The 24,937-nt window shown below is 47.7% G+C and overlaps 1 protein-coding gene across 6 annotated transcripts in view; it reads left to right on the forward strand.

Annotated features, from left to right (window-relative positions):
- Positions 1–24,937, forward strand: part of SPECC1 (sperm antigen with calponin homology and coiled-coil domains 1) — a 301,574-nt gene that overhangs the window by 57,761 nt on the left and 218,876 nt on the right. The window contains exon 1 of one of the 6 annotated variants that reach the window (XM_071210283.1): positions 20,741–20,872. The exons of 4 other annotated variants lie outside the window; for them this stretch is intronic. The gene's annotated coding sequence lies outside the window, so the exon portion shown is untranslated. Of the gene's footprint in view, positions 1–20,740; positions 20,873–22,098; positions 22,149–24,937 lie in introns of those variants that run through there. One more of the 6 variants, XM_012523931.4, reaches the window with a different exon arrangement.

Genomic DNA, 24,937 nt, shown 5'->3' on the forward strand with positions numbered 1-24,937 from the left:
GCTGTTTCCTGTATCACCTCTGGACAGAGATGTGGAATTAGGCCAAGCCCACACTCGCCTTTCACTGGATGTACTTCTGTGTTTGAATTTTTCATGAGTCTGTGTGTGTATAATTTTTCTGCAAAAATAAATGAATAAGCAGACATTTCTCCCACTGACAGGAAAGAAAATTCTAGGGAGTGGGATCCCAAGGGTAGAAGCTTGGGGTTGAGAAAATCCAGGACAAGTGGTAGGAGAGAAAGCATTCAGGGGGCATCCCTGCCAGGCTTCAGCTGATCTTTCAGGAAAAGAAGCGTGGACTGGGTTGAGAAAACCAACTTAAGAGGTGCAGAGAAAGAAGTAGCTTTACTGGTAAGTGCTGGCTGTTCCTGGGCTCACAGATTCCCCAGGGACTCAGCTGGCCCTGAGCCCCTTGCCTCCTTTCTCAGCCTGGGTTCCTCCTCTCCATTTTTTTTCAAAAGTTTATTTTATTTATTAATCCCCCCCGCCACCACTCCCCCTGGTTGTTTTATGCTTGCTGTCTGCTCCCTGTGTCTGTTCATTGTGCGCTCATCTTCTTTTTAGGAGGCCCCGGGAACTGAATCCAGGACTTCCCATGTGGGAGGGAGGCACCCGATGACTTGAACCACCTCTACTCCCGCTTCTTGTGCCTCTCATTTTGTTTCCTCATTGTGTCTCTTTGTTGCGTCATCTCGTTGTGTCAGCTCGCTGTCTTGCTTGTCTTCTTTAGGAGTCGCTGGGAACTGAACCCGGAACTGCCCATGTGGGAGGCAGGTGCCCAACTGCTTGAGCCACATCCACTTCCCCCTCCTCTCTCTTTTAAAGTGCCATCCTCCGAGGTTCAGCCGATCGCTCACCCAGCAGCCAGCTGACACCTGTCAGGGGCCAGGCAGCCTCTGCTGGGAGCTGGGCGAGAATGGCAAGCCAGATGGATGGTGAAACCCCTTGTGGGTCCTGACAGCCGCGGTGGGGAAACAGGCAGTGAACATACTAATGCAGTAACCATTTCCAACGGTGATCGTGGCCGGGAGCTGCCAGATAAGGGCGCTGTGATGGAGAATCACCGGGGAGAGTGCCATTAGGTGGGTGGTCAAGGGGGTCATTGAAACTCAGACTGTTTCAATACGAGCCCGCATGGGACCTCGGCGTCCTCTTTGTGGCTTTCTCTCCCTCGGCCCCACATCCAGTCGGTTCTGAACTGCTACTGCGCGATCACACTAAACTCTCACATCCGTCCCCTTCTCTTTGTCCTTACGGCTGTTTCTTCAGTCCTTTCTCTGGGACCACTGTTTCCCCCATTTTAGTCGCCCAGCTGTCGTTATTGACTCACTGAATTTCCTGAAATTGACTGACATTTTAACATATTTTAACAGGAAACCGGTGTAGCGGGTGGGGCTCAGTGGTTAAGCGCGTGCTTCACATGTACAAGATCCTGGGTTCAATCCCTAAAATCTCCTAAAAAATAAAGAAAAAAAAAGGGAAATCTTGTGACCAGTCCTGTAAGTGGCAGCCACTGAAGATCAAATCATGTGGAACTTAAAGATTAAAATGAAAAAGGTCAGTAATGAGGGCGAAACACCGTAGCCCGGTCCTTCAGGCTGCTTGTGAAGCTTTGATCTCAGAGCGATGCTCATTTATATTGAAGGAGACAATGCCGGGGGGAAGGGGGGAGGAGAAATTAATAAAAAATCTTTAAAAAAAAGGAGGAAGAGACAAAGGAACATGTATTTATTTCGTGCATTTGTGAGAGTAGGTGAATGCACGGAGAGTCCCTCTGACACAGCCATGTGGACCACACCTGGTTGCTATAGTAACGAGCCTCTGCTAATGAGGGTCACAAGTGCCTGAAATCCATGGCACCTGGGGCAGAGTAAGTCGAGCCCCTCTAGGGGCACCTTGAAGAAGGTCAGGAGAGGAGCCGGGGAGGGGGTTCAGCAGTGGATAAAGGATGAGCTCTTAAGGGAGCTCTTTTTTTTTTTTTTTTTTGTATTTAAAAGACTTCCTATTTATTTATTTATTTGTCTTTATTTTTTTAATGTTACATTAAAAAAATATGAGGTCCCCATATACCCCCACCCCCCTTCCCCCACTTCTCCCCCAATAGCAACAATCTCCTCCATCATCATGAGACATTCATTTCACTTGGTGAATACATCTCTGAGCACTGCTGCACCTCATGGGCAATGGTCCACACCAGAGCCCCCCCTCTCCCACAGTCCACCCCGTGCGCCATGGGAGGACCTACAGTGTCCGGAGCTCTTGGTTGAAAATAAAAGTCCTGGTACCCAGCCTGGTGCCTTGAGAACCTCTCTGGTTTGCAGCACCTCCAGGGACCCGTTTTAGCTCTCCCTGGGGAATGAGGGAGTTCCAGAGCCCTCGTGGGTTCTCTGTGCTACCTGGGAGCTGCTGCAGTGGGGGAAGGACCAAGGACCAGGAGTCTTACAGCTCTTTCTCCCGAGGCCGCGGCTTTCGTGCACTGGCTTGGGCTGCTGGGCCACTTGGGCATCTCCTTGGCCATCAGCAAGAGGGTCAGGCCCACCCCAAGGCTAGGACAGGTGGCAGGTGGTCAACAAGGGGTCCCCCTCGTGGTCCTGCTCTCCAGCCATGGTCAGGAGGCTCCTCCTTGCCCTGGCCTCAGCGGCTTTGGGATTGCCATCACGCCTGCTTTCCCACCTCTGTCCCTCGCTTAGCTGTTCCCCCTGACTAGAACTGCTCTCTCCCCTTTTGCACCTGGTTAACAACTTCATGTCCAGAAGTGGTCACCTGGAGGAAAGATTTCTCAGGGTAACTTCCTCCCTGACCTGCTGACACCTGCCTAGGATGAGCTCTTATAACACTGCAGGGCGCCCTTTGCTGGCATTTCTCAGAGTGAAAATCTTACATGTTCCTGACTATTTGATAGTAAACTGCACTAGATCTCAACTCCACGTGGGGCGAGACCCCATTAGTTTCTGCTTCTTCCTGTATTCTGGGGCCTCCCACAGTGCCCAAGACCCGAGAAGGTCTCCAAAAATATATGTTGAGCAAATGAGTGGATGAAATAGTCTCCCCCCCCACCTTTTTTAAGAAGTACCAGGGATTGAACCCAGGATCTCATATAAAGGAAGCAGGCGCTCAACCCCTGACTTACATCCACTTTCCAATGAGAGTTTTTGTTTGTTTGTTTTGTTTTATTTGTTTTTAGGAGGTACTGGGGATTGAACCCAGGACCTTGTACGTGGGAAGCAGGTGCTCAACCACTTGAGCTACATTTGCTTGGGATAAATGAGCAAATTCCCACCGTTCCTCTGAAACATGCAGTCAGGAACAGGGAAAGAAGCAGAGAAGGGCAGGGGACAGGGGACATGGTGGGTGTACGGATCATGCACCGGGAAGGGACTTGGATTATTCCAAGGGATTTTGGGAACCTCTGCAGGATCTGACTTACGTTTTAAAAGGATCGCTCTGGTGGCGGTGAGAAGATTAGAGGGAACAGGGGTTGCTGGGGTGGGTGACGGGTGGAGGGATAAGGAGTGGAAGGAGGGCGGTGAGTGAGAAGGCGTGGCCGCCTTCCAGAAGATGAGGGCGGGAGCAGCGGGGCGGCGAGGTTTGGGATATGTTCTGAAAGTAGAGCCGGCCGGCCATCACCATTCTGATTTTCAGGATCCCGTTACTTGTTCAACGTTCGTAACTTTCATAAAGAGCCAAGGTGTGCTTGTGAGTCTCTCCCATGGAAATGAATATATAACTTTAAAAATAAACCAAGAGTCTTATCACCGGCCACCTGACTTCCAGCTCCTTTCCTTTCAGCCCTTCCCCCATGGCACCCACTGCACACTCCAGGGTGCCCTCGGGATGATCCTGGGTTGCCAACTCTAACACAAGAACAGGACACTCTCACGGACAGCGTGAAGTCTCAGCTCCTTAACCTGGCTTCTGGACTTCCCACAATCTGCTTCCAACCTAGTTTCCAACTTCTTCCCATAATGTACACCCACTGTTGCCAAACTAAACAAAACACCACTCCCTGGAACCACAAGTGCTCCCTGGAACCGCACGTTTCTGCCCCTTTGTGCTAGCACAGAGGCGCAGCAACGTGTCTGCGTGCCTACCTGGAATGCCCCTTCTCCCACTTTCTACATACCAGCCTCTACATACCTTTCTCCTCATCCTTCTGAGTCTACCCCAAATTCCATTTCCTCCTCAAGCTCCTCCCTCTTCTCACTCCTTGCAGCCCTTTAGCTGACTTCTTTCTAGCATTGGTTACTCTGCGCTTTGTTATTCATTCATTCATTCACCTGAAATCTCCAGAAACACCTGTTGAGCATTCTCTGTGCCAGGGGTTTGCTTGGTGCTGGGCATCCAGAGACGAAAAACATGGCTGGGTTCTTAGGGGAGAGAAGGTCAAACCAGTAGCGACACCTGCGAAGCCGAGTGACAGGTGCTGACGAAGTGCTGGATCGGAGCGTGCAGAAAGGTTACTGGATTAGGGGGTGCGTCGGCGTACCCTGCAACGGTGAATAGGACTTGACCGGCTGAAGTGGGGAGGTGGGGGCGATGAGAGGGTGGAGGATGTGTGTGTGTGAGAGGGGCTCAGAGAGAGTGTTCCAGCCAAAAGGAATGGCAGGTATAAAGGCCCAAAGTGTGAGAGATCCTGGGGCACTCAAGGAGCTGCAGTAGCTCAGTGTGGGAGCAGGTCTCCGCAGGGATGTGTGAAAGAATAGTACGAGATGGGGCTGGAGAATTGGGGAGGGGGGGTGTGAGATCAGGAGAAGCTGGGCCCATGGGATTTGAATTTATCCTGAAGGAGAGGGGGTGGCATCGGAAGGTTTTAAGCAGGGAAAGGACATGCTTGATTTTGGTTTAGAAGGACTTCTAGCAGGGGTGGCTGGCAGGTGGGCGTGGACCTGACTAGGTAGACCAGCGACCGTGGTGAGTCAAAGCCCTGGGACTAAGGAGGAAAGAGCAGATCCAGGAGAGATTTACGAATCAGAGTTGATAAGACTTGGTGACCCGCGCGGCATGCAGGGGATGTCTTAGTTTCCTAGCGCTGCTTTAACCAAACCTGGGTGGCTCAAAAGAGCCGAAGTGCATTCTCTCAGTCGTGAAGTCCAAAAATCAAGGTGCCAGCGGGGTTGGATCCTTCAGGAGAGTTCTTGGAGAGGACTGGTGCGTGCCTGTTTTATTTGTTTTGGGGAGGTACTGGACTTCTGTTGTCCAGCTGTGCTCGGTGTTCCTTGGCTTGTAGACGCAGCACTCCAGTGGCTGCCGCCACGGTCCCATAGTCTTTCCTGCGAGCCTCCAAATCTCTCCTTCCTGATAAGGACGCCAGTCACAGAGGTTCGGGCCCACCCTAATCTGGTATGACCTCATCCTAACTTGATCACATCCGTAAAGACCCTATTTCCAAATAAGGTCACAGGCACAGATTGTGGTGGACATGAACTTGGGGGGAACACTGTTAAACCCAGTGCAGGGGAGTGGCAGGATCATCTTTAGCTTCCTAGATTCTGAGTCTCAGTGAACAATCTGATGAGTTTGGTAAATGTCTAAGCTCATGGAACCGCTGCTATAATCAACATATAGAACGTATCCTTTACCCCCCAAAATCCCCCCTTGTCCCCTCCACCCCTCACTCTACCTCCTGCCTCCAGGCCTAACCACTGATCTGCTTTCTGTCATTCTAGATTATTGTTGTCTCTCCCAGAGTTTCATGTAAATGGAATGATGCAGTATGTAGCTTCTTTCACTTAACGTAAAGCTTCTGAGATCCATCCATGTCATCATGTGCACAAATAGTTCATTCCTTTTTAGTACTAGGTAGCGTTCTGTGCACGGGCATCCGTTTGTTTATCTGCTCACCAATGACGGATGGTTGGGTTGTTTGCAATTTTGTGATTTTGAATCAAGTCTATGAACTAAGCTGCTGTAAACATTCCCATTACAGGTCTTTGTGTTAACATTAGTTTTCATTTCTCTTGGATGAATATTTAGGAGCAGATTGCTGGATTGTATGGTAAGTGTATGTTTAATTTGATTTTAAACTGCCTCATGGCTTTGCAAAGTGGCTGTTCCATTTTGCATTTTCACTAGCAAAGAAGGAGAATTCCTGTTGCCCCCCCATCCTTGCCAGAACTTGGGATTGTAATTTTTAAAAAAATTTTTAGCCATTCTAATAGGTGAGAATCTCATTGTGGTTTTAATTTTCATTTTTCTTAATGATTAATCATGTTGAGCATCTCTTCATGTGTTTATTTGCCATCCAGATATCTTCTCTGGTAAAGTGTTGGTATAAATCTTTTGGCCATTTTTTAATAGGGTTGGGCATTTTGTTATTTTGGGGTTTTGTGAGGTCTTTATTTATTCAGGAATCAAGTCTTTTATGTGTTTTGTGGACACTTTTTCCCAGCCTTTGGCTTGTCTTTTCATTTTCTTGACGATACCTTTCCAAGTGCAGAGGTTTTAAATTTTGATCAAGTCTGAGTTATCAATTTTTAAATTTTATGAATCAGGCTCTTGGTATTCTGTCTTAAGAATTCTTTGCCTAACTCAAAGTCACAACTAGTTTTCTCCTGTGTTTTATTCTAGAAGTTTTACAGTTTTGGGTTTTGCATTAAGATCTTTGAGCCATCTTTAAAACAAAAAACTCACCATGAAATAATTTCAAACTTACAAGGCTGTTGCAAAAATAACACAAAACCTCTACAAAGAACTCCAACATACCCCCCCACCCAGTTACCCAAATCTACCAACTTTTAATATTTTGCCACATTTGCCTAATCATTCTGTCCATCCATTCATCCATCATATCCATCCATCTATTCATCTATCTATTTTCTAAACACTTGAGAGTAGGCCGTATACATCTTCCATGTACTTTTCTTAATAACTGGGATATTGGGAAACGGACTTTGGCCCAGTGGTTAGGGCGTCCGTCTACCACATGGGAGGTCCGCGGTTCAAACCCCGGGCCTCCTTGACCCGTGTGGAGCTGGCCCATGCGCAGTGCTGATGCACGCAAGGAGTGCCCTGCCACGCAAGGGTGTCCCCCACGTAGGGGAGCCCCACGCGCAAGGAGTGCACCCATAAGGAGAGCCGCCCAGCGCGAAGGAGGGAGCAGCCTGCCTAGGAATGGCGCCGCCCACACTACCTGTGCCGCTGACGACAACAGAAGCGGACAAAGAAACAAGACGCAGCAAATAGACACTGAGAACAGACAACCAGGGGAGGGGGGGGCGGATTAAATAAAATAAATAAATCTTTAAAAAAAAAAAAAAAGAACTGGGATATTCACTTATGTAACCACCTTAAGGCCAGTTACAACCTTCAAGAAATTTAACACAGATATAAAAGCTGTCTCTCTTTATTTTAAATTAGTTTATTGAAATATATCACTCATACATAAACATACATAAACAATAAGTGTATAGTAATAGTTGTGAACTTACAAAACAAGCATCTATAACATCATACAGGACTCTCATAACTCACCCTACCACCAATACCTTGCATTGTTGTTAAACCTTTGCAACTAATGATTAAAGAGCATTGTCAAAATATTACTACTAACCAAAGTATTTTTCCCCCAACCCACCCTATTATTATTATCTTTATGTCATTTATATATGAATATACATAAACAATTAAGTGTATAGTAAGAGTTGTGAACTTACAAAGCAAACATGCATAACATCATACAGGGGTCCCATACATCACCCTCCACCAACACCTTGCATTGTCAGGAGACGTTTGTTACAAATTATGAAAGAATATTATCAAAATCTTACTACTAATTATAGTCCTTATATTTGGTGTGTTTTCCTCCTAATTCATCCTATTTTTATTTTTTAAATATATTTTTTATGACAGAAATTGTAAATTTATAAAATAATCAATTCCCAAACAACATCCCTTTATCAACACACCACACTGTGGTGGAACATTTGTTACAGATAAGATAATATTATCTGATTGTTACCACGTCCATAGTGTACATTTGGCTCACATTTTCCATACTGCCTCATTATCGACACAGTACATCTTTGGCATAGATGGAAGAATATTATATTATTACTGCTAACCACAGTCCATAGGCCATTCCAGTTGTATTTTTCCCATGCATTCTCAACACCCTGCAGTAGTGATGTACATTTGTTCTAGCCCACAAAGGACACTTGCATTTGTACCATCAACCACAGTTCTCATCCACCTCTTGCTCTACTTTGCTATTCAGTTCCTTGATTATTCACTAGCATTCTGTCAATTGGCCTTTACATACCTAGACATACCATTTTCAGCCACATCCCTATTTATACACTAGCTGTTACTCAGTGTTTGTTGCCACCCACTCTATACATTTCCACACTTTTACAGTAAAGCTAATTAAAACTTCTACATACATTAAGCATCAATAGTCCGTCTCAGTCCTCCTCTTATCTCCTTTAAGAATCCATCACCTATCACCAGGTCTTGAAGATATTTTCCTACCATTTCTTCTAGAAACTTTATGGTTCTTGCTTTTACTTTTAGGTTTTTGATCTGTTTGAGTTAATTTTTGGAAAAGATGTGAGATAGGGGTCCTCTTTCCTTCTTTGGGCTATGGATATTCAGTTCTTTCAGCACGATTTGTTGAATGGACTGTTCTGCCTGAACTGTGTGGGTTTGACAGGCTAGTCAAAAATCACTTGACCGGGCGGCGAACTTGGCCCAGTGGTTAGGGCGTCCGCCTACCACATGGGAGGTCTGTGGTTCAAACCCCGGGCCTCCTTGACCCGTGTGGAGCTGGCCTATGCACAGTGCTGATGCGCAGAAGGAGTGCCCTGCCACGCAGGGGTGTCCCCCGCGTAGGGGAGTCCCACGTGCAGGGAGTGCGCCCTGTAAGCAGAGCCGCCCAGCGCGAAAGAAAGTGCAGCCTGCCTAGGAATGGTGCCACACACACAGAGAGCTGACACAACAAGATGATGCAACAAAAAGAAACACAGATTCTCGTGCTGCTGACAACAACAGAAGCGGACAAAAAAGACACAGCAAATAGACACAGAGAACAGACAACTGGGGCGGGGGGAGGGAAGAGAAATAAATAAATAAATCTTAAAAAAAAAAATCACTTGACCATATATGTGAGGGTCTGTTTCTGAACCATCACTTTGGTTCCATTGGTCTCTGTGTCTGTCTTTATGCCAGCACCATGCTTTTTTTTTTTTTTTTTTTTTTAACACAAAGCTATGTAATATGATTTAAAGTCTGGAGATGAAGATTTGCTTTTCCTTTTTATGATGTGTCTGGCTATTCAGGACCCCTTATCTTTCCAAATACACTTGATGACATGTTTTCAATTTTTAAAAAAAAATGCTGGTGGAATTTTTTATCGGAATTGCATTGAATCTGTATATCAATTTGAGTAGAATTGAGATCTAAATGATATTTAGTCTTCCAATCCATGAGCATGGACTGTTCTAGTTATTTAGGCCTTTTTAAAATTTCTTTTAACATTAAGTTGCGGTTTTCTGAATACAAGTGATTTACATTGTTGGTTAAGTTTATTCCTATTTGAGTTTTATCTGTCATATTTTATTTTCACCACTCTTTTGACACTTTTAATTACTTTTATTGATATAATCTTCATTTCTAGACTCTCTTCCAGGCCCCTCTCTCCTGTCTTTTCTTTTCAGCCACTAGCACACCCTTTAGTATTTCCTGAAAATCTGGTCTCCTTGCTTAGAAATTTTCTCAGTTTCTGTTTATCTGTGAATATTCTAAACTCACCCTCATTTTTGAAAGACAGTCTTGCTGGATATAAGATTCTTGGCTGGAAGTTTTTCTCTTGTAGTATCTTAAATATATCAGACCACTGTCTTCTTGCCACCATGGTTTCTGGTGAGAAATCAGCACTTAATAAGAATTGGGTATTCCTTATATGCGATGCATTGCTTTTCTCTTGCTGTTCTCAGAATTCTCTCTTTGTCTTTGGAATTTGACATTCTGATTTGTATGTGTCTCGGAGTTAGTCTATTCAGATTTTTCCGGATGGGAGTATGTTGTGCTTGTTGGACATGGATATATGTCCTTCAATAGGGTTGGGAAATTTTCTACCATTATTTCTTCAAATATTCCTTCTGCCCCTTTTCCCTTCTCTTCTCCTTCTGGGACACCCATGACATGTATGTTTGCACACCTTTTGCTGTCATTTAGTTCCCTGAGACCTTGTTCAATTTTTTCCATTCTTTTCTTCCTCTGTTCTTTTGTATGTTCACTTTCAGAGGCCAATTCTTCAAGCTCACCAATCCTTTCTTCTGCCTCCTCAAATCTGTTATTATATGATTCCAATGTTTTCTGAATTTCATTTATTGCACCTTTCATTCCTATAAGATCTGCTATTTTTCTATGTATGTTTTCATATTCCTCTTTGTGCTCATCCAGTATCATCTTTTTTTTTAAGATTTATTTTATTTATTTCTACCCCCCCTTCCCCCCCACCCCAGTTGTCTGTTCTCTGTGTCCATTTGCTGCGTGTTCTTCTTTTTGTCCGCTTCTGTTGTTGTCAGCTATATGGGAATCTTTGTTTCTTTTTGTTGTGTCATCTTGTTGTGTCAGCTCTCCGTGTGTGCGGCGCCATTCCTGGGCAGGCTGCACTTTTTTCCTGCTGGGCGGCTCTCCCTATGGGGCGCACTCCTTGTGTGTGGGGCTCCCCTACACGGGGAACACCCCTGCGTGGCATGGCACTCATCGCATGCATTAGTACTGCGTGTGGGCCTGCTCCACACGGGTCAAGGAGGCTTGAACCACGGACCTCCCATGCGGTAGATGGACTCCCTATCCACTGGCCAAGTCCGCTTCCCCCAGTGTCGTCTTAATATCCTTAATCTCTTTAGCCATCTCATTGAATTTATTAAGGAATTTGTTTGAACATCTAAAATTAGTTGTTTCAACTCCTTTATGTCATCTGGAGGCTTATCTTGTTCCTTTAACTGGGCCACAGCTTCCTGTTTCTTGGTGTGGATGGTAATTTTTTGTTGGTGTCTGTACATCTGGCTTACTAGAGTATTTATTCTGAGTGCAGTTTTTCTCTTTAGTTTAGGGCTTCCTGCCCTTTCTCCCTTGCTGGTTGTGCAGTAGGAGCCAAGGATGTAGTTGGTGCTATAAGCTGTGGAGGCTCAAGCTGCCCTCGTTGCCCCAGGGACTGATGAAGCTTCTCCCAGTTTTCTCCTTTGCCAGAGGTAGGGGCAGAGTCACAGCTATGTGGGATAATCCAAGTGGTGCAGGCCTAGCGACTGATGAAGCTTCATGCCCCTTTCTCCCCTGCCTGGGGTGGGGATGGAGCTGCAGGTGTGGGCAGCAGTCAATGCAGTGCGGGTCCAAGATGACCACAGTTGCCCCAGTAGACTTCCGGTTATTCAGTCTATGCCAGTCAGAAGTACCTGCAGTTCCCTGGACAGGCTGGTGCAGGGCTCGCCAGCCTCCTCCCTGCCAGCGGTGGGGCTGAAGCCTGGTCTAGGGCTGCAGGCTGATCTGGGTGAAAGAAAGTGGCTCCTACTGTCACTGTGGTTTTCGGTCAGCCGGGCGTCCCCTCACGCTGGGGGCAGAGTCACAGTGGTGGCCACTGGCCTCTTTCTGACTTGGGCAGATTCACACCCCAACTGTTCCTAGGGTTATACCTTAGCCAGTCGAGTCTGCTAATCAGTAGCCAAAATCTGTAGCCAACCATCTCTTCCCCCCTGTTTTTGGGAAAAGGAGCTTCCAATTCTAGCCACAGAATAGCTCCTGGGCCAGCTTGTGCTGCCAAAGTAGGATGATCACCAGCCTCCGCAGCTTGGCCAGTAATTTCCTGGAGAGGCTGGCGCAGGTCCCCACAGCTTCCTCCCTCCTGGGGGTGGGGCTGCGGCCTAGGCTAGAGCTGCAATCTAATCTGGATGGAAAGAAGCCGGTCCCCACCAGCACTGGGATTTTCTTTTTTTTTTTTTTTTTAAAGATTTATTTATTTATTTATTTATTTCTCTCCTCTTCTCCGCCCCACTGCCCCAGTTGTCTTTTCTCTGTGTCTATTTGCTGCGTCGTCTTCTTTGTCCGCTTCTGTTGTTGTCAGCGGCATGGGAATCTGTGTTTCTTTTTGTTGTGTCATCTTGTTGTGTCAGCTCCCCGTGTGTGTGGCACCATTCTTGGGCAGGCTGCACTTTCTTTCACGCTGGGCGGCTCTCCTTACGGGGTGCACTCTTTGCACGTGGGGCTCCCCTACGCGGGGGACACCCCTGTGTGGCACAGCACTCCTTGTGCACATCAGCACTGCGCATGGGCCAGCTCCACGCGGGTCAAGGAGGCCTGGGGTTTGAACCACGGACCTCCCATGTGGTAGGCGGATGCCCTAGCCACTGGGCCAAGTCCACTTCCCAGCACTGGGATTTTCAGTCCACTCCGCTTCCCTTTGTGCCAGGCATGGAGTTAGGATGGAGGCTACTGGCCTCTTTCTGGCTTGGACAGGCTCAAACTTCAGCTGTTCTTAATATTATACTTTAGCCCGCTGAATTTACTCATCAGTAGCTGAAGTTGGTGCTCAATCGTCTTTTCCTCCCCTGTTTTTGGGAAGTAGAGCTTTCAATTCCAGTCATGGAACAGCTCCTGAGGCAGCTTGTGCCTCCAGCAGAGGATGGCATCACCCTCCATGGCATGGAGCGCTCTACTTACAAGTCTTCTCTGCAGACGGGCAGTCTCCTACTTCCATTCCTTCAAGTATGTGGCAGGATGTTCTTCTGGCCCCCCAAAGCCCCAAACAGGTGCTTCAGCTAGCTCCAGATAAGTCTGGGTGTTTACTAACTGCCCTGTAGCAGGAGCTGACTCTAGGAACGCCTTACTCTGCCGTCATCTTGCTGGTTCTTTCCTAAACCCGTCTCTTTTCCAGTAATGTTACGTCCCGTATATTCCAGTAATGTTCTTTTGGGCCTTTTCTCCTCCATTATTAGATCCAGTCCAGGATGATCCATCTTTTAATTAATATTTATTGTGGATTAGCCATTGGGACCAGAGTTGTGGAGCCAAAGATGAATGAGACGGTCCTTTGCTCAAGGTTCTTCTGGGCTTGGGCCTTGGGGATGGGAGACACAAAATAAATAGAATTTTAGTCTGATGGAATGAGCGCTGATGAGTGTGGGTCAGGGAGCTGTGGCTGGTCCCCGTGGTGGGGAAGCAGGACTGTTCCCTGAAATTTTTATTGTAGTAACAAATATACAATTCAAGATTTCTCGTTTTAGCCACATTCAAGGGCACAATTCATTAGTATTAATTATATTCACGATATTGTGCTACCATTACTTACATCTATTATCCCTCCTTCTATATCACTGCAAACAGAAACTCTTTGCCCATTAAGTTATAACTCTCTCTTTCTACCCCACCCTACCCCCGTACCTGGTAAGCTATAAATTACAACCTGCCTCTATGAAATTTGCTTCTTCTAGGCACTTTATTTAAGCAAGATCATACAATGTTTTTCTTTTTGTGCCTGGCTTATTTCATTCGACATATTGCTAAGACTACATGGGAGCTGATGTAGCTCGGTTGAGTGCCTGCTTCCCATGTAGGTGGCCCCTGGTTCAATCCTCAGTACCTCCTTAAAAGAAAAGGTTCATCCATGCTATAGCATGTTTCATTCCATTGTTCCAGCTGCATAATATTCTATTGAGTGTATATATCACATTTTGTTTACCCATTCAACCTCTGATGGACATTTGGGTTGTTTTCACCTTTTGGCTACTGTGAATAATGCCACTGTAAACATTGGTGTACAGATATCTGTTCGAGTCCTTGCTTTCAGTTCTTTGGGGTATAAACCAAGAAGTGGGATTGCTAAGTCATATGGTAATTCTGTTTTCAATTTTCTGAGGAACCACCAAACAGATTTCCATCATGGCTGTACCATTCTCCAATGCCACCAGCAACCAGTATTAGGGTTCCTCGAGCTGAGTTTTAAAGGACAATGGGTGTTAGGTAGAAAGAAGGAACTGGGGGAGGGAAGCCCACGGTTCTGGCTGGGAGTGACCTGGGACAGGCCTGGAAGCTAGAGAGAGAACGCTGCATGCCCGCAGCTGCTGGCTGTTTCCTGGGGTCTGAGTGCAAAGTGTGGCTGGAGTGGAGCGAGGGGAGCCTTGGCCAGGGGCACACTGCAGAACCTGCACTCTGTCTCCTAGGTCAGGAGCCTTTTGCCCACATTGCTGGCCGAGAAACTGAGGAGGGGGCAGCTTCAGGGCATGTTCATGCCATGCTCTTAGATTTCTTTCTTCCTCAAAGTCTGTCAGATGCCTATCACAGAGAGCCCTTCCTCAGGGGCTGCTGTGGCGGTGTTGCGTCACCCTTTCCGTCTCCCACCCCAGGAACCGATTATGTAGCCATTGCTGTACTTTCTGTTCCTTGTAGATTTACTCCTGAGGATGGCGCCAGGAACGTGTGTGGCAAGATAATCCCAGGAACAGCCTGCGCAATTAGCCCTCCTATTTGTGGTTATTGTGTATATTTAAACACAATAGGAGATCGAGGCTGAGAAAAGATAGGGCATATTCCAGGCACTGAATAAATTAACCCTGCCGGGCTCAGCAGTTGCTTCCATTAGCCAGCTGGTACCACAGGAAAGAAGTGAGAGCCTGTGGGCTAGAAGAGAAAATTTCAGGAATGTGAAAACAAAGAAAGAAAGCAGCGGCATTTGGTGATTGAGCTTAATCCAGCAGCAATGAGGAAACCCAGAACTCAGGCTGCTCTCAGACACGGCCAACTCCCTCCGCTTGCTCCAAGGGCCTTTACCTGCTCCTCGGAGGGGGTGTCCGCCCTGACTGCAGGGTAACCATGGTGATAACTCAGGTGCGAAGTGCGTTCCGTGAAAGACAATTCAGGTCTTGCCCTTGTGCCCACTGCTCCTGTAGGCTCTCCTGCAAAATTCTCCCGACCCCTCTTTTCTTGCTGGTGGCCCCAACTAGCGGGCGCGGCCGCCGTGCAACCCTGGCCCTTACCAAGATGGCGCCGCCGGCCCGCCTGTCGCCTGCAGCCCTGTGGAGACACCATTCCCCGGCTTCTGGACCATATGCGGGAGCCTCCCCTATGTCTCCCGCACTCTCCTACCTCCCCCACAACCACTGGGTACCCTACGGCCCCGGATGCTTTGTAACTGTGAGGGGCCAGAGCACAAGCCTTTGCTAGGTCTCTAACGGCACGAAAAATACGGTGGAAAACCCGAGGCGTTCTTGAGGAAATAATTTGTTCAGTTTTGTTTTGTTTTTAATCGTGGTAACATATATAGAACATACAATTTGCTACTTTTTATCATTTTTGAGTGTACGGTTTGGTGGCGTTAATTATTTTCACAAAGTTATACTACCATCCATCTTCCGTTATCTACCCAAAACAGAAACCCGGTACCCATTAAGCGACAACTCCCCGTCTCTCCTCCCCTAGTTCCTGGTAACCTCTAATGTACTCTCTGTTTCTATGAATTGGCTTTTTCTAGAAATTTCACGTAAGTGGAATCATACAATATTTGTCCTTTTAGGTTTGGCTTCTTTCATTCAACACGATGTCTTCAGAGCTCATCCATGTTGTAGCTTGGGTCAGAACATTATTCCTTTTTGTGAGTGAATAATATTCCATTTCATGGATGTACCATTTGGCTTATCCAGTCTTCCATCAATGGACAGTTGAGTTGTTTCCACCTTTTGGCCATTGTGAATAATGCTGCGATGAACATTGGTATATAGAATTTGTCTTTCAGTTCTTTGGGGGTATATATCACGCAGTGGAATTGCTGGGTCATATGGTAATTCCACCAGACTTACTCAGTTTTCACTTGTTGGCCTCTAGTCCTGCCTGGCTTCCTTTCCCCCTAGGATGAGCGTTCTCATTGGAGCTCTTCAGTCCCTTCAGCTCCTCCCGGCCCAGTCTCCCGACACGCCCGGGGCACAGCATTCAGTGGGGTTTGGACCCATTTGAGACCCATGAAAGTCTTCAAGCTTTTATGACTTAGGACTGCCTTTTCAGAATAATATCATTATTATGGAAAATCCACTTTTGCCTAATTTCGGTGTCCTTTGTAAGCTTATCAGAAACCATATATCTCTGAAGATACTATAGCAAAGGAGAAGACCATCATCTTTGAGCAAGAAGCCAGTAAAGAGCCAGAATCCAGGGATTTTTTCCCCCTATATGTTAATGTTTTATATTTCGCCTAGCTCAAAACTTGCTTTCGTTAATAAATTATTTTGTTCCCTGTCTGTCCTTTCCCACACATACACACTGTCAGAAACTAGTCAAAATAGCTTATCCCTGTCTTGGGCATTTGCCACTTGTGGTGTCAGGTAAGCCTTTCGGTGTTGGTCTATTTCCAAAGAAACAGCATATATATAACTATATACGTGGGGGGTGGGGAAGCTGGCGCTCAGCCGTATTTGTTCCTCTGACTTGGTTTTTTTAGTTTATTTGCTTGTTGTTGTTGTTTTTAGGAGGCACTGGGGACCAAACCTGGGACCTCCCATGTGGGAAGCAGGCGCTCAACCATTTGAGCCACATCTGGTCCCCTATTTTTATACATTTATTTTCAGGAATTGACTCACACAGCTGTCGCGGCTGGAAAGACGGAGATCCACATGGCAGTTGCACAGGCTGGAAATTCCAGTAGGAGCTGAGGTTGCAGTCTTGAGTCCAAGATTCGTAGGGGAGGCCAAGAGGCTGGAAACTCAGGAGTAGAAGGTGTCGTCATGGGGCAGAATTACTTATCCTTCCTTAAATCTGTAGTTCTTTGCTCTGAAGGCCTCCAGTTGATTGGATGAGGCCCACCCACATTGTCAGCCGACTGTCGGTGCTCATCCCGTCCATGAAATACCTTCCCAGCAGCTTCCAGGCCAGGGCGTGCCCAGCAACTGGGCACATAACCTAGCCAAGCTGATGCCTGAAATTCCCATCGCACTCCCCCTTGGTCAGCACCCTTTCTCTGACGGGGGTGCCAGTGAGTGAGGACCCAGTGGAGAGGGGCAGATAACCGTCAGGAGGAGGAGAACGTAAGCAGCCTTGACTAACGTGTTGAGGGGGAAACGAGCCGTTTGAGGAAGTCCTGCCCGGTGACTCATGCGATGACTGAGAGCGATGATGGTGGGACTCTTCCATGGTCTCCTCGACTTCTCGAAATGTGAAGCCACAGCAGGGGACTCGAGGGGCGACCCTCTGTGGTTTCCGTTCTGTGTGCCCAGTTCCAGCACAGCGAGTGGCGCCCATGGAGCTGCCTCTCCTGAGCTGCAGAGCTGGCACTGGCCAGCCCCTTGATGGTGATTTCTTTGGGGTCAGATGGTGTGAGCAAAGAGGCAGCAGTGGATGTGAGGTTCTCATGAGGAAGAGTTTTTCTTTTTTTTTTTGCTTTTGTATCTGTGCTCTGCCTTGCTGGAGGAGACGTGTGTCCCCTCCCTGGCCTGGGTCTCTGCAGGTGCAGGGCAGTGCACACATCTGTGGAAGGCACAGGGGTTTCGCCAGAGAGGCCAGCGGTTTTTGCATTGTTCCTACAGGAAACAAAACAGAATGATACAGAACGGGCCCGTTGCCTTGGAGGCGAGGCCACTGACCCCACTGGGCTCTACCTTCATGCCCCTTGACTCATCCGCCTCCTTAGGAGCAAAGAAACAAAAGAGGTTGCACAAAAGTGAGGTCCTCAGACTGGATCGTTTTTATCACTGATGGCTGAAACCTGTGGTTGCCATGGGCTCCCACTTTACAATCTACAGACTCATTTCTTACTATGTTTCTATTCAGACGTCTGAAGTCTCTAGCCGTAGAGATGTGAAGTTTTATGTGCTGTTAGTGTGAAACTTGGTTGCGTACCACAGAGAATAAAGCCATGTTTCAGGAACACATTCCAGACATTAGATGAAGCAGTAGATGATTTCAGAGATTTGGTGTTGAGTAATTTTAGAAACTGTTTCTCAAAGGTGACTAAGTTTTTGAGGTTAATTTTTATAATGTTAAAGCTTATATTAATACATTGTTGTGAACCCTGTTTCCAAAGTCATGCTGGAAGGTTCTGTGTGTGTATCCATGGGTGCTCATCCTCAAAAGCCATTAATTTTTTTTTTATTAGATCAATTGTAGTTTACAGAAAAATGATGCAGAAAGTACAGAATCCCTATATATAACCCCCCTCACAAAGTTTTCCCTATTATTAACACTTTGCATTACTGGGGTACTTTTGTTACAGCTGGTGAAACATTGTTATTATAATTATATTACTAACTACAGTCCATAGTTTACATTAGAGTTCAGTCCTATTCTGGTAATGTATTACTATACAACCTAAAATTAATCATTTTAGTCACCTTCAAGTATATAGTTTAGTGGTGTTCAATAAATTCACCTTGTTATGCTATCATCACCACAATTGATTACCTACCTAAACTTTTCCATCACCCAAACAGAAGCTCTGTACCAACTGAGCATTAACTACCCATTGTCCACCCCCACCACTGCCCCTGGTAACCTGTAATCTACTTTCAGTCTATAAATTTGCATATTCTACTTCTATTAGTGAGATCATACATTATTTGTCATTTTGTATCTGGTGCTTTCACTCAAGATGTCTTTTCACATTTCATCCATGTCGTAGCATGTATTAGAACCATGTTCCTTTTTACAGCTGAATAATATTCCATTGTATGGATATACCACATTTTGGTTATCCTTTCTTCCGTTGACGGACTTTTGGGTTGCTTCCACCCTTTGGGCAATTGTGAATAATGCCCCCAAAGCAATTTTGGGATGGCATTTCACAAAATTGTTTAAACCATTTATAAATCTTAGAAGAAGATGAACATTGTTGCTTTATAGTTCTGTTTTATGTTCACACTTTAATTCAACAACTCTTTTGTGAGAGCCCTCCGTTTGCAGGCCCCATTCTCAGACTTGTGAGCTTCTTTATGGGTTCTCTGACTAGCAGGGCAGGGGCAGGGGAGCTACCCAAACACAAGTCTTCAGTGAAAAGCAGACTTTAAATATTCAGGAACTAATTTTGTTGAGCACCTGTTACATCCCAGGTGAAAATAAGGGCTGGAAATAAACAAAAGAGCCAAGGCCCTGCTGTGTGGGTCTTTCCTGGTGGTAGAGGGAGAAGACAACACAGCAAGGAAGGAATAGTTTTAGTTTGGTGATAAAGGCTTTGCGGAAATAAACGGGGTGTGTGGGAGAGCTGGGGGTGGGGTGGGAAGGTATTGCCAGTGGAAAGGAAAGGCTCCCAGAGGACCTGATTTGAGCAGGGGCCTGCTGAGGAGAAAGGAGCCGGCCCTGTGCTGCGCTGAGCCTCCCCCCCGCCCCCAGCCAAAGGGAGCCGGCCCTGGGCAGCGCTGGGCCCCCGGCAGAGGGCAGCTCATGCAGGCTCCGCGCTGGGCCCGGCTGGACGCCCTCGAGCACGTGGGCGCAGGCTGGCGGGAGCGAGGGGCACGTGCTGGGCCGAGCAGCCGCCCTGGATGTGTGTCCCCGGGCCTGCGCAGCGGGAGGGCATTCCGGGCAGGGAGTGGCGTGAGCTGGTGTGTGTTTCCAGCGATCCCTCTGTCTGTCGTGGGCGAGAAGGGGCAAGAGTGGCCGCCAGGAGACCAGTGAGGGGACACAGCTGTCCGGGGGGAGAGGGGGCGTGCCTGGGATGTGGGCCGGCAGTGGGGTCTTGGGCACAGAAGTACCAGCAGAGAATGGTCTTCTGCAGGTTTTGAGGTGCGTGTCAGAGAGGAGGGAGGGAGAAGAAAGGAGGGGGGAGGAGTCACAGAGAGGAGCTTCTGGGTGGGGGACGCGCCGGGGGCCGGGCGTTCAGGGGAGCAGGCGGAAGGGCTGGGGTGGGCTGGCTGGGTCCCGCCTCGGCTGCGGGATCTCATGGCCCCCGGGGAGTGAGGAGACCTCCGGCGCCTCAGTGGCTGCACACCTGTGAAGCGCCGACAAGGGCCGCCCACCAGGGCAGTCGGCAGCTTCCATTTTTTTATTCTAATTTTAATTGTTAAAGTTTTTTTTTTCCTCTCCTGCCCCTCTCCCCCCCAGTTGTCTGCTCCCCATGTCATTCGCTGTATCGTCTTCTGTGACCGCTTCTATCCTTATCAGCGGCACGGGAATCTGTGTTTCTTGTTGTGTCATCTTGTGTCAGCTCTCTGTGTGTGCGGCGCCATTCCTGGGCAGGCTGCACTTTCTTTTGCGCTGGGCGGCTCTCCCTACGGGGCGCCCTCCTTGCACATGGGGCTCCCCTACGCGGGGGACACCCCTGCGTGGCAGGACACTCCTTGCGCGCATCAGCACTGCGCATGGGCCAGCTCCACACGGGTCAAGGAGGCCCGGGGTTTGAACCACGGACCTCCCATGTGGTAGACGGACGCCCTAACCACTGGGCCAAGTCCGCTTCCCATTTTAATCATTTTTAAGGACACTTCCGTGGCACTGATCGCAAGCACAATGCTGTGCTCCAATCACCACCTTCCATTACCAGAACTTTCCATCACCCCAAACAAACTGCGTTAAGCAACGACTCCCCATAAGAAGGCGATTGAGCAGGGAGTGGCTGATCCCAGGAGAATTTTAGAAGACTAGGTGGAAGGGCTGAGCTTCAGGAGGGGGCAAGTGAGAGGCTCCTACACGCAGGTGTGTAGGAAAGGAAGGGCTCACCCAGGGACTCTCGAGCCTCGTCCGCCAATTTGGGACGTCGAGAAACGAGAGCAGTGGGGAGGAGTCAAAGATGACTCTGGGGTTTTGTGTAGGACCAGGGACAGGCAGGGCTTTTAACAGAAACGAGGAAGTCCAGAGGAGAAGCTTCCACGGGGTTCTGCGGCGTGCGCTGGGCCAGGGCTGGCCAGATGCAGGCCGGCGGGGTGGGGCCGCCCCAGAAAGGCTCCTAGGCCGGCAGGGTCGGCAGGTACGTGGACAGCAGGTTCTGCTGACTGCGGGAGCCCTGCTGAGGCCCTCCTGGGCCAGGGGAGGTCAGGGGAGCTCCCCCCGGGGTGGACACCGAGCCCCCGTGGGCAGGGGGTATGTAGGTGAGCCGGGCAAGGGGCTGCGGGGGTCCCTGGGTTTCCTCTCTGTGGTCCCCTTCAGCTCCATGCCCGGGAGGCAGAAACTGCATCCACTAGCTCCAAGGAGGAAGGAGCGTTTGAGGTATCTGTTTGCCCTCAGCTGAGCCTCCCTGGGCTGTGTCTACTGAAAACCACAGCTTCTGCCGCTCCCTCCAGCTGGGGGTTCAGTTGCTTCCTCCTTTCACCCCTCCAGGCCTGGGGATGATAACGGCCCTCCCGGGGGGTACTGCTCCTTCCCCATGGCTCTCTGCAAACCCAGCCACACCCTGTCCCAGGTCTCCTCCCGTTCCCAGCTGACCTCCCCGGCAGAGGCAAAGCATGTGCAAAGGCCAGAGCTAGGGGCTGGTAAGTAGCCAGGCTCAGGACCCGTAAACATAAACCACCGCCGCCGAAGTCTCTGTTCCCTCTTGCAGTTTTTATTCCTCCTTGTTTACCCGGCAATAGACCGTCAAAGGATTCCGAAAGAGAGGGCTCTCTTGAAATATTTTCTTTCCCCTGCTCTGGCTCATTCACTTTGAATTCTTTGCTGCAAAGCCATATGATGGGTAGGGAAAGAGCAGCTGTTTAGTGGGCCTCCAGCTCTTGGGGACGCTGGCTCCTTGGGTCAGCTTTGGAGACAGGCGGCTGCCACCGGGCAGTGATTCCGAGTGCTCCCCCAGGTCACAGTCTTTTTGTTGGCTCTGACGTTCCTAATTCGTGACTGAGCTCCTGCTGTGCTTCTAGATTATTCCCTGCGCTTTATGGGTCTCCACCTGGTGGCCACGCTCTGTAGCTTCTGCCAAGCCCTGATTTTCAAAGCCTGTTTCCTGGTTTGAGTGGGGTGCAGTTGGTGACGTGCCAGTGTTCTTTTCCATTTAGTATTTGTCTGATCACTTCTTGGTTCTCGTTTTCTTCGGGTAACTTCTGACGGGATACATGAGGCTCAGTATGCAGTTTTTCTCCTACTGCTCTGTGGAAATCTGTTCTTTTCCTTATTTACCAGGACGAAATCTAAGGCCAAGGGAATGATTTTTTTTTTTCGTCTTGAGATCATGGAAAATAAGAAGTTTTGAAGTGTTTCCTGAGCCCACTGGCCGAAGTCTGGGATCCCCTAGGCTCCTCCTAAACTAGATTGTCAGGGTAAGTGTTTTAGAGTTAAGTGGGAAACTGGCCAGACACATCATGCTTGCTCTTCTTCTAGAATAGTTTCTCAACCTTGGCATTACTGACATTTTGGCTGGATAATTTTTTTTTTTTTCCGAGGTACTGGGACCAGGGATTGAGCCCGGAACCTCATATGCGGGAGGCTGTTGCACAACCACTGAGCTACATTGGGTTCCCCTGAGTTGGCTCTGTGGTCCAATTTGCTCATTGTTTGCTTGTTTTCTGCTTCTTGGGTTTTTTTGGCTCATTGTCTGTTTCCTGTTTTCTTTAGGAGGCACAGGGAACCGAACCTGGGCTCTCCCTTGTGGGAGGCTGACGCTCAACTGCCTGAGCCACATCTGCTCCCCTGCTGGAAAATTTTTTGTTATGGGGGTGCTGTCCTGTGCCTTGTAGGGTGTTTAGCAGCTCCCTGGCTTCGACCCATTGGATGCCAGTAGCATCCCTCAAATCTAGTAACAACCAAAAATCTCCAGCCATTGCCTTATGTCCCCGCGGTGGGGGTGGGGAGACAGGAATCCCCCCCCACCCGGCTTCCAGCCACTGCCTTAGAAGAGATCAGGAGTCAACTCAGCACACATTCCACGCGGCTCTAGCTAGATTTTTTCCAGCGTGTAGTTCACTGACATTCTGTTTCCTGGTGAAGCAGAGGTCCCCTGGTAATTGAGCTATGTGCGCTTTTCTCCTTTGTTGGTTCTCAGATGTGAAGGGCTTCAGCCTTCCGCTTCCGCGTGCTTATTTTACTTGCAGTCAAGACCTTGGTGCCCTCTCCCACTCCCAGACTCATTCTTACTTTGATTGCCCAGAATTGTTTCCCAGCCTCCTTGTTGTTCACATGCTTCAAAATGGTAATAAAACCCACGTCCCGAGATAACCCCTCAAATGGGGGTTCCGAATGCAGCGATTAAATAGCCGAGGAGCATGTTTTTAGGAAGGGAGAGACCCTCTGTTTTAGCTCTGACTTTTCCCCAGTGCCCAGACACCTAATTGTGTTCTTGAAATAGCCAGTCCCTCTTCCCGCTTCCCCACTCCTTTCTACTTCATGCTGAACAATTTATGAGTTACATTTTAAATAGAAGTCTTGGGCTATTCTGAGGAAAGAAGCTTGGTGAAGAAAATAAAATGTTTGAAAAATTTCAAGAAAACTCCCTGGAAAGAATCTCCCCGCTCCCTCTTGCCCCCTTCCACCCCATGGGAGTGGATTCTCCAGTGATTACACAGTAGTTCTTTGAGCAATTTGATCCTTTGTGAGGTTTATGAGGATTTTTCAGAAATCAGGAATGAGTACTAGAAACCTTTTTTTCCCCTGTTAATTGTTTTGTATTGGCCAGAGCCCATATATTTATTTTATGTTCTTAATTCACATTCCTAGGGAAGCTATTGCTTAAACAGCATTCACACCTGTGTTTATCTTGCAGCAGGAAAGATTTAGTAAAGCTGAGACCAATTCTAACTGAACATGCTCTCGGATTATTTTCCTCTCTACTTTCTGTCTTTCACATTTCCAAATTAAAACGGGCTGCTTTATGTTTAAAAAGTGTACTTTCGTTAAATTGGTTGTGACTGCCTGGCTCCTGCGCAGAACATTGACTTAATTCGATCCTTCGCCGTGTGTTGTTAACTTAAAGCAGGGCAGTCTGCTGTTCATCGTAATTAACAGTTTCTGCTCAGAAGGCAGCTAATATTTGCTGAGCGCCTTCTGGGTGTCCAGCGCTTGGTAGACATGTTCTTATGTAGTCTTCATAACTTTGTGATGTAGCCGTTAATAAGTCTATTTTATCGGAAGAAGATATGGAGAATTATAATGTTCAAAAGCAAGCCCAACTGAGAAGGGGTACTGATGCTTAATGTATGTAGAAGATTTAATTAACTTGACTGTAAAAGTGTAGAAATGGATAGAGTTGGATGGTAACACATTTTCGTCAGTAGAATGTACACAGTAGATTTAAAAATGGGATTGTGGCTGAACGGGGAGTCTAGGGATGTAAATGTCAATAGAAAGAAAGCTAGAGAACAATCTAGGGACTGAATAACAGTGAACCCGGAGGTGGGTGAGAATTGTGGTTAATAGCACAAATGCAAGAATATCCTTCTGTGAACTAGAGTGGGCAAGGTGGTAAGAATGTGAAGAAGCGTGGGGAAAAATACAATGAATGTAAACTATGGACTGTAATTAACGGCAATGCTGTAATATTCTTGCATCAATGCCAAAGATGCACTGCGATAATCATAATGGCGGGGTATGGAAAAAATACATGACATGTACACTCTAGCCTGTAGTGGTAATAGTCTGATGATGCTATCTCTTAATCCGTAACAAATCTTCTACAACAATGTAGTGTGTTGGTGAAGGGGTGTTGTATGGGAATTCCGCACATGTGCATGATTGTTCTGTAAGTTCACAACCTTGCTTAAAAAAAAAAAAAGCCAAAGTTCACTTAGTCAGAGTGGGCTGGATTTGGACCAGATGCATTTGATTCAGACCCTCGTGTTGTCCCACGGGAGCCACGGTTCCCAGAGCGTCGGTATCCATGCCGGGGGTTCAAGAGCCTAGGGGCTGGAGATAATTAAAACTGGCTTGATTCCTGGCTCTGAGGTAAGCTCTGCGATTTGGGCAAGCCGGTTAACCTCCGGGAGCCGAGGTTTCTCTTGTCTGTAAAATGGGGCCACACTGACTTCTTAGGTAGGTGAGGATTTGACGAGACAGTACAGAGCATCAGCCAGACGGGCTCAGGGTGGAACGATGTGGCTGCTCTCACTGCACCGCC

Source organism: Dasypus novemcinctus, chromosome 21, assembly GCF_030445035.2.
Source record: "Dasypus novemcinctus isolate mDasNov1 chromosome 21, mDasNov1.1.hap2, whole genome shotgun sequence".
NCBI lineage: Eukaryota > Metazoa > Chordata > Mammalia > Cingulata > Dasypodidae > Dasypus > Dasypus novemcinctus.